Raw genomic sequence first — 11,430 nt, forward strand, 5'->3', positions numbered from 1 at the left:
AGTATGCCAACCACTGCAGAGGTTGATGCTCTGCCCATCTGAGACACTGCTCCATTGCTCAGCAACTGAGCTCTTCTTAGCACCTGAAGCAGAAGTTATGGAACCATCCTCAGCTCCCAGGGCCAACTAGCTCCAATCGAGCCATGCCTTCAGGAGGAGAGGGAGGAGAGAGAGAGAGAGAGAAGTGAGAAGGGGAGGAGTAGTGAAGAAGATGGGCACCTCTCCTCTTTGCCCTGACTAGGAATCCAACCCAGGACATCCACATGCTTGGCCGGTGCTCTACCACTAAGCCAAATGGCCAGTGCCTATATATATATATATATATATATATATATATATATATATATATATATTTAAGCTTTCTTTGTCTCAGCCACAATAATGCAATCAGTTACTAACTTTACCACAATAATACACTTGTGTAATGTTATGGGCTGAATTGTGTCTTTCCAAATTCATATGGTGAAGCCCTACCCCCAATATGATGATATTTGGAAATGGGGCCATTGGATAGTAAATAGGCTTAGATGTGGCCATGTCGGTGGGGCCTCAGGGAATTAGTGTCACTATAAGAAGAGACTTTGCTCTTTCTCTATCTCCCAATGTCACGTGAGCACACATCAAAGTGGCCACTGTCTGCAAGCCAGGAAGAGAGCTCTCCCTAGAACACACCCAAGTTGGTACCCTGACCTCAAACTTTCAGCCTCCAGAATTATGAGAAATAAATTTCTGTTGTTTACGCCAGCGAGGCTCTGGGTTTTTTGTTTTTGTTTTTTTTTTTTTAATCACAGGCTAAACTGACTACACCAGGTGGAGAGACAGAGACATTTTGGGAAGAGTCGTTTCCAGAAAAATAGAATTGCTCTAAATGCAATGGACAGTTATTTCATTTGCTTGATACTCATATTTGTGAACGTTTCATTTACAAAGACACCCCTTGGCCAGTGTCCAGGGCTGCCACCCTTAGTATAGCAAATGAAAGCATAAGAATGAAGGAACAAGAGTGAATGCAGGCCTTGTCAGAAGATGGAGCAGTCAATTCCATTTCTACCCATGATGTCCTACTCCAATTGCAGCCCACAGAGCACCGGCATGTCCTGACCCTGCGTGAAGGAGCTGGGGCCCTGCCACTGGGAGGCCGATGCGGGGTAGCCTGCAGGCTCAGCAGGCATGAGTCTGCTAGATGGCCCTTCTGCACCTGGGCCCTCTCACGCCCGCACCTCATACTCCCCAGGTCTCCATCCAGTAAACTGAAGTGAGTGAACTGCCGAGGTCACTGGCCTCCAGCAAAGAGTAACCAAAAAGGAAAGGAAGACCGCTAAAATCCACTATACAAACCTGTTCTGTTCAGTTTTGGCTTCTGAAAATCTGCAGTTTTCTGATACCATATGGTTCTCCTACAGGGCTCAGGCAAGGCTGACCCCCACAGCCAGACTCACCAGTGGCCCACAGTCAGAGACCAATCGGTTTCTAACAAACTGTTTTCTCCTGCTTTTAAAAAAAATGAAAATAAAATGTCAACATCAGGCAGGTGAGTACAGAAATGAAAATGAAAACTCTTCCTATCACTGCAAGCTTAATAAAAAAAAATGAATTTGAATCCATTTGAGATAAGATGCAAGGTTTTACTTTTAGTTGCATCATTTCTTTCTATTTCTGATCTGGGCTCAATAGGAACACTACCGAGTCTTTCTCAGTGGCACAAGGCAGCTCAAGAAGAGTTAAAATAGAAGCCCTGCCTGTATAATCTGCCAGAAAACACATGAGAGGAGCATTCAGGTCTGGAAAGAGCCACTCTGAACGAGGCACGCCTGGCTGCTTTAGGCCATGCTGTTTGTCAGTCTTTCAAAATTCAAGTCATTACCAGATGCTGATCTACTATAATATTGTGATATTTTATCTGATTACACTTACCTGATTGTGCCTTACGTGCTATTTGCCTTCCCATTCTTCCATGTATATTAAATGCAGGTGCTTTCATTATTCTGAGAGCTAGAAAGTGTCGACTGCTCTGAATATAAATGGGGATATTATATCATTAACTTGCTCCAAAAGCAGGGCCATTCACTGTGTAAATCACAAGCAAGGTACCTGGTGGAGACACAATAAACCATAATGTCTTGAGAAAGAAACCGATGAGGAACGAGTAAGGAGATAAAAATTTAAGGCATTTGTTAAAGAAGGGTAATCTTCAAAATCCTATTTGGTTCTTTCAAAGTAGTATTTGTTGATAATATTACCTTTGTATCAGAAACTTTATAAAGTTCATAAAAAGAAAAGAACTTTGTGGGGAGGCTTCATAACATGGAATGTTATCACTAATAGAATTGCACAGAAACGTGATCACTAACATTCTACGGCTTGTCTAAGTTAGAAAAACCTTTTGAAAGTAACAGGCCTAATCTCTTTGAGAAGTACACTTTGCTTTGGCGAATACAGGCATAACCTACTAGGCTGTATGGCTTAAACAAGGTGAACAAATGGCAAAATGCTGTAATAGTTTAGAGTCTGGCTGTAAATTTCAAAGGAAGTAATATGCAGTGAATTGAGGCAGAACCGTGACCATGTGTGGCTGCCCAACAGTCTGGGGTTATACATTCGGCTTAGCTTCCACTATGTTGGCCCCACTAAAAATTAATCGTTATTTAAGTGGAAAATTTCAGAAATCCATTTTCAGAGGGAAATTATGTGAGAGTAAATGAGCCACTGCCCTCTGTTGGCTAGACTATCAGATGGCCTGTTCATTTACCCTGCGCAGGCCCCTCTGATCACAGCGCAGCTGGAGTCAGGCCTCGTAAAGGAACCTGTTACACTCTTTCCCTGAAGCAGCGTGGCCAGAGTCACCTTCTGACTATTTGAACATGTGAGATAGGGGAGAACAAGTGCAGGTACAACTGGCACCGTGGGGGGTAAGATTCTATCTCCTGAGTGATTGAGGAGGATGTAGTTTGTGCTCTCACTTTGCCCCGACTTCCCTGTGCAGGCGCACTGAAGCAGGAGTGAGGAGTGTGGCTGCTGCTCCTCTCTCCCTGCCACCCACCATCACGTAGACATGCAGGGGAAGGTCCATTTTCCTTCCTTCTTTCTTTCTCTCTTTGTTTTTTAGCAAGAGAGAGAGAGAGACAGACAGGCAGGCAGGCAGGCAGGAAGGGAGAGAGATGAGAAGCATCGACTCATAATTGTGGCACATCAGTTGTTCATCCATTGCATTCTCCAACATGCCTGACCAGGGGGTATCCAGCTGAGCCAGTGACCCTTACTCAAGCCGGTGACCTTGGGTTCAAGCTGGCAACCACATACTCAAGCTGGTGAGCCCGCACTGAAGGGGGGATGAGCCTGCACTCAAACTGTTGACCTCAGGTTTCAAACCTGGGCCCTTAGCCAGGTCAATACTCCCAGGTCAATACTCTATCCACTGTGCCACCACATGGTCAGGCACCATTTTCTTTTAACTGAACAAATGCATGTTTAAAATACTTCTTTAATTCAAGGCTGCTGTTTAATTTTTTTTTTTTTTTTTTTTGAGAGAGAGAGAGAGAGACAAGGGTAGGAAGCATTCACTTGTAGTTGCTTTCACTTTAGTTACGCATTGATTGCTTCTGGTTCATGCCTTGGCTGGGGTTGAGCCAGTGTCCCCTTACTCAAGCCAGCGACCCTGGATTTTTATGCCAGTGACCTTTGAGCTCAAGCTGGTAAGCTTTGGGATCATATGGAGGATCTCCCATTCAAGCCAGCGACCTCTATGCTGACGAGCCCACGTTCAGAGCCAGAGACCTCAGGGCTTCGAACCAGCGACCTCAGTGTTCTGGCTCAATGCTTCATCCACGATGCCACTACTGGTCAAGCAAGATTGCTCTTTAATCAAAGAATCCTTTATTATTTTTAAACCATATGCTTGAAAACAAAACATAAATATAGAAAATGGTTGGATCTTTCAATAATTCTATATTTGCACATATTTTCTCAGGAGAGATGTAGTAGGTTCCTCATAACCTGATTAAACTTCATTTATTTGTGTATATATAAAGTATATATTAATTGGGAATTTTACATTGTTTAGAAGAGCTATTTTTGAAAAATGGTTAAAATTAGTGAAAAATATCCCAAATGTAAAAGGTAAAACTATAAGGCTTTCAAAAGAGTGTAGGAGAATATATTCATGACTATGGGTAAGCCCTGATTTGTTAGGTTACAGAAAGTCATAACCATAATGTGTCTATATGCTTGTTGAAACTTAGTCAATTTACTCTTAAAAATTCTTTTAAAAAATACCTCAATTTCTCTAAATGTAAAACAGCTATAAGGAGCAGTGCAATGGGGCAAACAACTGTATAAAGACTATTAAAAATGTGACATAATTTTTAAACTCTGTTTTCAAACTTCTAACCATCCTGGCCTTTCCACACCTGCCGAAAACCTGAGATGACAGCCGATGGCACTTCAGAGATCATTGCCAGGTCTCTCCTACCATCTCATTTGTCCTCTGCAGAGATGGATAAAGGATTGCATGGCGTCATAGCTCACTTGAAAGTTCAAATTGTGTTCACTTGCTTTGAGATTATCTCATCCATGTACAGAGTTAGAAAACGACGGCAGATTCCAAACAGGTTATTAGGCAACATACCTATCAGTCAGCTGCAAGCTTACATACTGTACCATCCCTGTGGCTCAGATACTAAAGAAACATGGCAAGGGCTGGAAAGGTCTTTGGTGACTAAGGTTATGCATTCACACTAGTTAATTGTGTGAAATAAATAAATTGGTATGTCTATATAATAGGGTTAGGTATATAAATATAAATAACAAAGACACTCTATAACCCAGCCTCAAAAATCTGCCAAAAATAAAACTAGGACACTCAAATATTTTATTGGCAGGTTTTCACAGATTCCTGATGTAATAATCTATACTTCCTCATCTCATGACATCAGGGTCACATTCAACTCAATAAAATGGCAAGGCATATTTCCATGACAGTAAGTTATGGAGGAGAATTTCTAGAAGTGGAATAGGGGTGTCTCCACTGAAGTTACAATGTTCCTCTATACACCAGTCCTCAGTTGCTCACCTGTTCATCTCTAAATGAACAGGGGATCTCTTGAGCTCTAGGAATTTACTGAAATCCAGGGGTCTAGTTTAGAAGACACAGAGAGTATTCTTAAAAGCCAAAAGAAGTTGAGTAGCTATTTGCTTATGGACTAACTCATCCATCTAGAAATTGATCTCTGTCAAATTCCCCATAAATCTGTTACTCTGTTATTTATGAGGACTGCTAGATTCATGTTTTAGAGATTACCAAGCAGTCAGCACTGATAGGTAGGTATTTTTCTTGCTCACTCAGTGGCAAGACACACGTGTAATAAATTCTTAGGAACTTTATCTCTTTCAGTTAGAGTAAAAATATCTGCTGACTCAATGATTTGCCACAAACTCTATTCCTGGTTAAAAAGAAAGGCCACCCTCTACAGAGAAAAAATATTTCAATATTTCAGCATTTCCAGGAAAAACAGAGGTACCAATGAGAAGCAAAATATGTAAGAAACCATGCTCCCTGACTGAGAAATAATGTCTAAATATTTTTATATCATGTGAAATTTGTTTCCAATAGAATAACAGCAACTGATTAATTGCCCACATATCCACTGGATAAAAAAAAAAAGAAAAAAAAAGAACAATTTTAAAAACAAACTTATTTTACTTTTATAGTTGCAGATAGGAGTAGATAGGAGTTATGAACCGCCTATCTTTGTATTAAATAGTATACAAATAAACATTACTTTACAACCAGAAAAGTTATTCATAGAATTAATTGTACATTATTCCCCAATAATTCTTCTTTGCCACTTCAATAAGAGCCTAAAGTTACAATGATTTCAACTCTTTTTAAAATTCTTTACCTGTAATACTGAGAAAAACAGATCATAATAGAGCATTTCATTGTAAATGAAGGTAGTAAAGGGATTTTTCAAAATTAACCAGCAGCACCAATTATCTCCTTTTGAGGAAATTGTTAGGAAAAAATGACAATCCAAATAGAAACTCAGGCTGTTAAGGAAATGAGGGTGACACTCACAACTACCAGTGGGTAGTTCTGAACTGTGCTCTTACATAAGTGTGGACGCCCTTGCATAATCACAGAGCATGGATAAATGAATTAACATTTTACTTCTCTGCTTCTTTGAAACACAGAAATGAATATGTATCCAGAATCAGACAATAATCAAATAAAATAAGCAGACTTTTTCTATGTAGGGCAGGAAATAGAGAAAAAATAGGGGTGAATGCAAGTGGAGACAGGGCTTAAGATCTCCTGACGAGTATGTTTTGTCCCAAATTTATTAAAATTAAAGAAACTCCCTAAAGAAAAGAAGTCAGCATAAACCAGACAAAAAAATTTTTAAGTGTGTGTGTGTGAGAGAGAGAGAGACAGCTAGACAGAAAGGGAGAGAGATGAGAAGCATCAACTCAGAGTTGTGGCACTATTAGTTGTTCATTAATTGTTTTCTCAAATGTGCCTTGACCAGGAAGCGCCAGCCAAGCCAATGACCCCTTGCTCAAGCCAGTGACCTTGGGCTTCAAGCCAGAGACCTTTGGGCTCAAGCCAGCAACCATGGGGTCATGTCTATGATCTCATGCAAGCCAGTGACCCTGCACTCAAGCCAATTAGCCCATGCTGAAGCCAGCGACCTCGGGGTCTTGAACCGGGGTCCTCAGCATCCCAGACTGACGTGCTATCCACTGTGTCAGGCAGGAAAATCTTTATTGAAGACAAATTCTGATGTGCACTCTAAACCTGAGATGAGAGAGAACTCGGGAGAACTACAGAGGCCCTCTCACGTATTCAGCTGAATTCTGAAAAGAGCATGCATATGAGGAAGTTACCAAGGCCAGGAAAAGAACCAACATCAGGGCATGAGGTAACAATGGCCAGCACACACACAAGGCTAGGACTGGTGTCTGTTCACAGCATCCAGTTGGAAAACGTCATGATTCACAGGGCATTAAGTACACAGAAGTTGTTGCATCAGAAGTGGGAACTAATTTGCTTTAGAATGAGCTGTTCCAGTCAGACCTAACAAATCTTAAGGCAAGAATGGAAAGGATCAAATAATTTACAAGTAACTTAACTGTTTCTCAATGAAAAGGATCACAGCTATTTATGTGAATAAAAATACCCAGCATCCAATAAAGTAAAATTCACAATGTCTGACATTCAATGAAAATTCATCAGGCTTAGAAAGAAACTGGAAAATATGACCCATCATTAGCAGAAAAATTCATCAACTGAAACTAACCCAGAACTGACAGAGAATAACCAGAAAAGGACTTTTAATACATAATAGATTGTATAGAGATGTGTTGTAGAATTCGGCAATTGAAACCTGTATAATATGTTAACCAGTGTCACCCCAATAAATTCAATTAAAAAAACAAAAGTTATTATATCTATGTGTGGTGCCAGGTAGGCACTGGAAATACTAGGGGGAACACTCTGTAAAGTAGATGACTATCTAAACACTATGCTATACATTTGAAACTAATACAAAATAATATTGAATATAAACTGTAATTGGAAAATAAAATTAAAAAAGGTAAGTTGTACTATTCACAAAAAAAAGTTATAACTATTTCCATATGTTCCATGTTAAACAAGACATGGAAAATATAAAAAGATGCAAATTCAACTTCTTAAATTGAAATTACAATGTGTAATATAAAAATATTATATGGTTTTCACAACAGTTTAGATACTGCGGAATAAAAAATTAGTAAATTTGAAAGACAGAAAAAAGAATTTTTTTTTTTTAGAAAAAAGAGAATTTAAAAGAATAAACAGAGCATCAGTGAGCTTTGATAAAACTTTGTATTGCACAATACATGTATAATTGAAATCTCAAAAAAATGGCAATAATAAATATTTGAAATGATGACTGAAAATTTCCAAAATTTGATAAAAATGATAAACTCAAAAATTCTAAATATCAATGAACCCCCAAGCACAAGAAAAATAGAAAAAAACTATAGAAAATCATATTTTAATCAAATTGCTCAACTAACAATTAAAAACCTTTAAAAGCAATCAGAGAAAGGCATGCTATGTACAGGAGAATAATGATGACAGGAGATTTCTCATCAGAAACAAACAATGGAGAACACAATGAAGCAACATTTTAAAATACTAAAAGAAGAAAGATAAACAATAACAAGTGTTGGCAAGGAAATTGGAACCCTGGTAAACTGCTGGTAGAAATGCCAAATAGTGCAGTAATTCGAGAAAGTCTGTAAGTTCATCAAAAAGTTAAACATATGACCTAACAATTCTACTCTTAGAGAAATGAAAGTGTGTCTGCACAAAAACCTGTATGGAAATAACCCTAAAGTCAACCAATGAGTGGATAAACAAAATGTGATTTATCTATACAATGGATTACTAATTATTTGACTACTAAAAGGAATGACGTTGCCTGACCAGGCAGTGGTAAAGTGGATAGAGTGTCAGCCTGGGATGCTGAGGACCTAGGTTTAAACCCTAAGGTCGCTGGCTTGAGTGTGGGCTCACCACCTTGAGTGCTGGACCAACGACTTGAGCATGGGATCATAGACATAACCCCATGGTTGCTGGCTTGAGCCCAAAGGTCATTGGCTTGAACCCAAGTTTACTAGCATGAGCCAAAAGTTGCTGGTTTGAGCAAAACGTCACTGGCTCGGCTGGAACCTCCCGGTCAAGGCACATATGAGAAAGCAATCAATGAACAACTAAGGTGCCACAACTACAAGTTGATGCTTCTCATCTCTCTCTCTCTTCCTGTCTGTCTGACCCTGTTTGTCCTTCTCTTTCTCTCTAAAATGAAATAAATAAATTAATAAATAAATAATAAAAGGAATGAAGTACTGACATATGGTACAACATGGATGAACCTTGAAAAGAAAGAAGCCAGGCCCTGAATGGGTAGCTCCAGTGGTGGAATTCAGCCCCTTTACACCTGTTCAGCAGAACCAACACCTAATTTTTTGTTGAGATCGGCGAACCGGTTGTTAAAATGGCACTTGTAATCAGGGTTCTCTCTAAGGTGGGTGAGTGGGCAGCCATCCAATGTAGAAATCACATATTTACATTCCTTACTCTTTCTTAACGTTCACCTGCACAACAGCGTATTCTAAGCACCCATAGTAATGTTCATTCCGTCCATAGGTGAAAAAAATTGCAAGTAAGGGCACCAATCAAGAAGCAACATGAAAATATCTTAAATGACATTTTTATTGTTTTTTGTCAGGTATTATTTAATATTTCCTATTAATATTTTTAAATTCTTTCCTATAACAGAATCTAGTTTTGTGTACCTCTTGTATTGTTCTTATTTAAGTATTAAATGCATGAAATGATAAACTACCTTTCAGTATATTGTTTTCTATACTTAAAATGGTCATTAGGGCAGAGAAACAATTGTTAAATTATTTGAATCCCATTACTGGGTAGCTCAGTAGTTTAGAGCGTTGTCCTGACATGCCAAAGTTGCAGGTTCAATCTCCAGTCAGGGCATATACAAAAATCAACTAATGAATTCATAAATAAGTGGAACAAATCAATATTTCTCTCTCTCTCTTTCTCAATCCCTTCCTCTCTCTCTCTCTCTCTCTCTCAAATAATGGTAAAAAAGAAAACAAAAAAGCCAGATATAAAGAGCTACCTCTTGTATGATTCCACATATATGAAATGTCCACAATAGGCAAAATCATAGACAGAAAATATATTAGGGGTTAGAGGCTAGGAGAAGATGAGCATGGGAAGTAGCTAATGATTATGAAGTTTCTTTTTGGGGTGATGAAAATTTTCTGGATTCAGATAGTGCTGATGGGCATAGAGCTCTATAAAAACCTCTGAACTGTATTTTAAAATACTTTAAAAGAGTGAACTTTAAGGTATGTGAATTACATATCAACAGTGCTGTCAAAATATAAGAAATGATAGAACTACATTGTGGAAGGTATCTAAAAGATGATAGTATTATAAATGGTATGTAAAAATACTATGTGTAGGTGGAGAGCAGAGCGCATTCCTAGCAGCTGTGGCTGATGCAATGCTGTGAGAATACTCCAGCACCTGAAACCCTCCTAGGCACACCCAGGAGGGAGCTCGCCCACTGTAAGGAAGTAACTCAGTGCTAACCAGGCAGCTCCCTGACCTTTTCAGTCATTGGCTGTGAAGAACACACTGTAGCACCCTATAGGCTGAACCTGTGTATATAAGCTTACTTCCTGAATAAAACAGATCTGCATCACTGAACCTGGTCCCCGGAGTCAGGTCTCTGCGTCTCCATTGTCCTCATCCCCGGTGGGCCTTGTCCACAACTATGAATAAAAATATACTTGTAAATAAAAATTTAAAATTAATAAAAGGCTGAGATTGTAAAACTGAATGGAGGAGGAAGATCCAACCATATGCTGCCTATAAGAAACAAAATTTAAACATAAAGACACAAATACAGTGTGTCCGTAAAGTCATGGTGCACTTTTGACCGGTCACAGGAAAGCAACAAAAGATGATAGAAATGTGAAAACTGCACCAAATAAAAGGAAAACCCTCCCAGTTTCTGTAGGATGATGTGGCAGCATGTGCGCATGCACAAATGATGGCATAACACCGTGTATACAGCGGAGCAGCCCACGGCCATGCCAGTCGAGATGTGGACGGTACAGAGGAAAGTTCAGTGTGTTCTGTGACTCACTAAATTCGACTCCATGACCAAAGTGCAACGTGAATATCGGCGCATTTATAATGAAGCACCACCACATAAGAATAACATTACTTGGTGGGTTAAGCAGTTGAAGGAAACCGGCATTTTGGTGGAGAAACCCCGTTCTGGTAGGTCATCAGTCAGTGACGAGTCTGTAGACGCTATACGGGATAGCTACCTAAGGAGTCCTAAAGAATCTGTGTGTGAGCCCACATCTAACTGCACTGAATAGGTATGAAACTGGGAGAGTTTTCCTTTTATTTGGTGCAGATTTCACATTTCTATCATCTTTTGTTGCTTTCCTGTGACTGGTCAAAAGTGCACCATGACTTTACGAACACACTGTAGATTAAAAGATTGGAAAAGATATACCATATAAACACTAATCAAAAGAAAGCAAAAATGATCTCACCAGTGGTGGCACAGTGGAGAGAATACCAAATGGAGATGCTGAGGTCCCAGGTTCGAAACTTCGAGGTCAGCAGCTTGAGCGTGGGTTCATTGAAATGATCCTAAGATCACTGGCTTGAGTCCAAAGGTCACTGGCTTGAGCCCAAGGCCTCTGGCTTGAACCCTCCAGTCAAGGCACAATGAGAAGTAATCAATGAACTAAAAGTGATGCAACTAAGAGTTGATGCTTCTCATCTCTCTCCCTTCCTGCCTCTCTCCTTAAACAAATAAAAGAAGGCAAAAG

This window comes from Saccopteryx leptura, chromosome 2 (assembly GCF_036850995.1).
Source record: "Saccopteryx leptura isolate mSacLep1 chromosome 2, mSacLep1_pri_phased_curated, whole genome shotgun sequence".
In the NCBI taxonomy this organism is placed as follows: domain Eukaryota; kingdom Metazoa; phylum Chordata; class Mammalia; order Chiroptera; family Emballonuridae; genus Saccopteryx; species Saccopteryx leptura.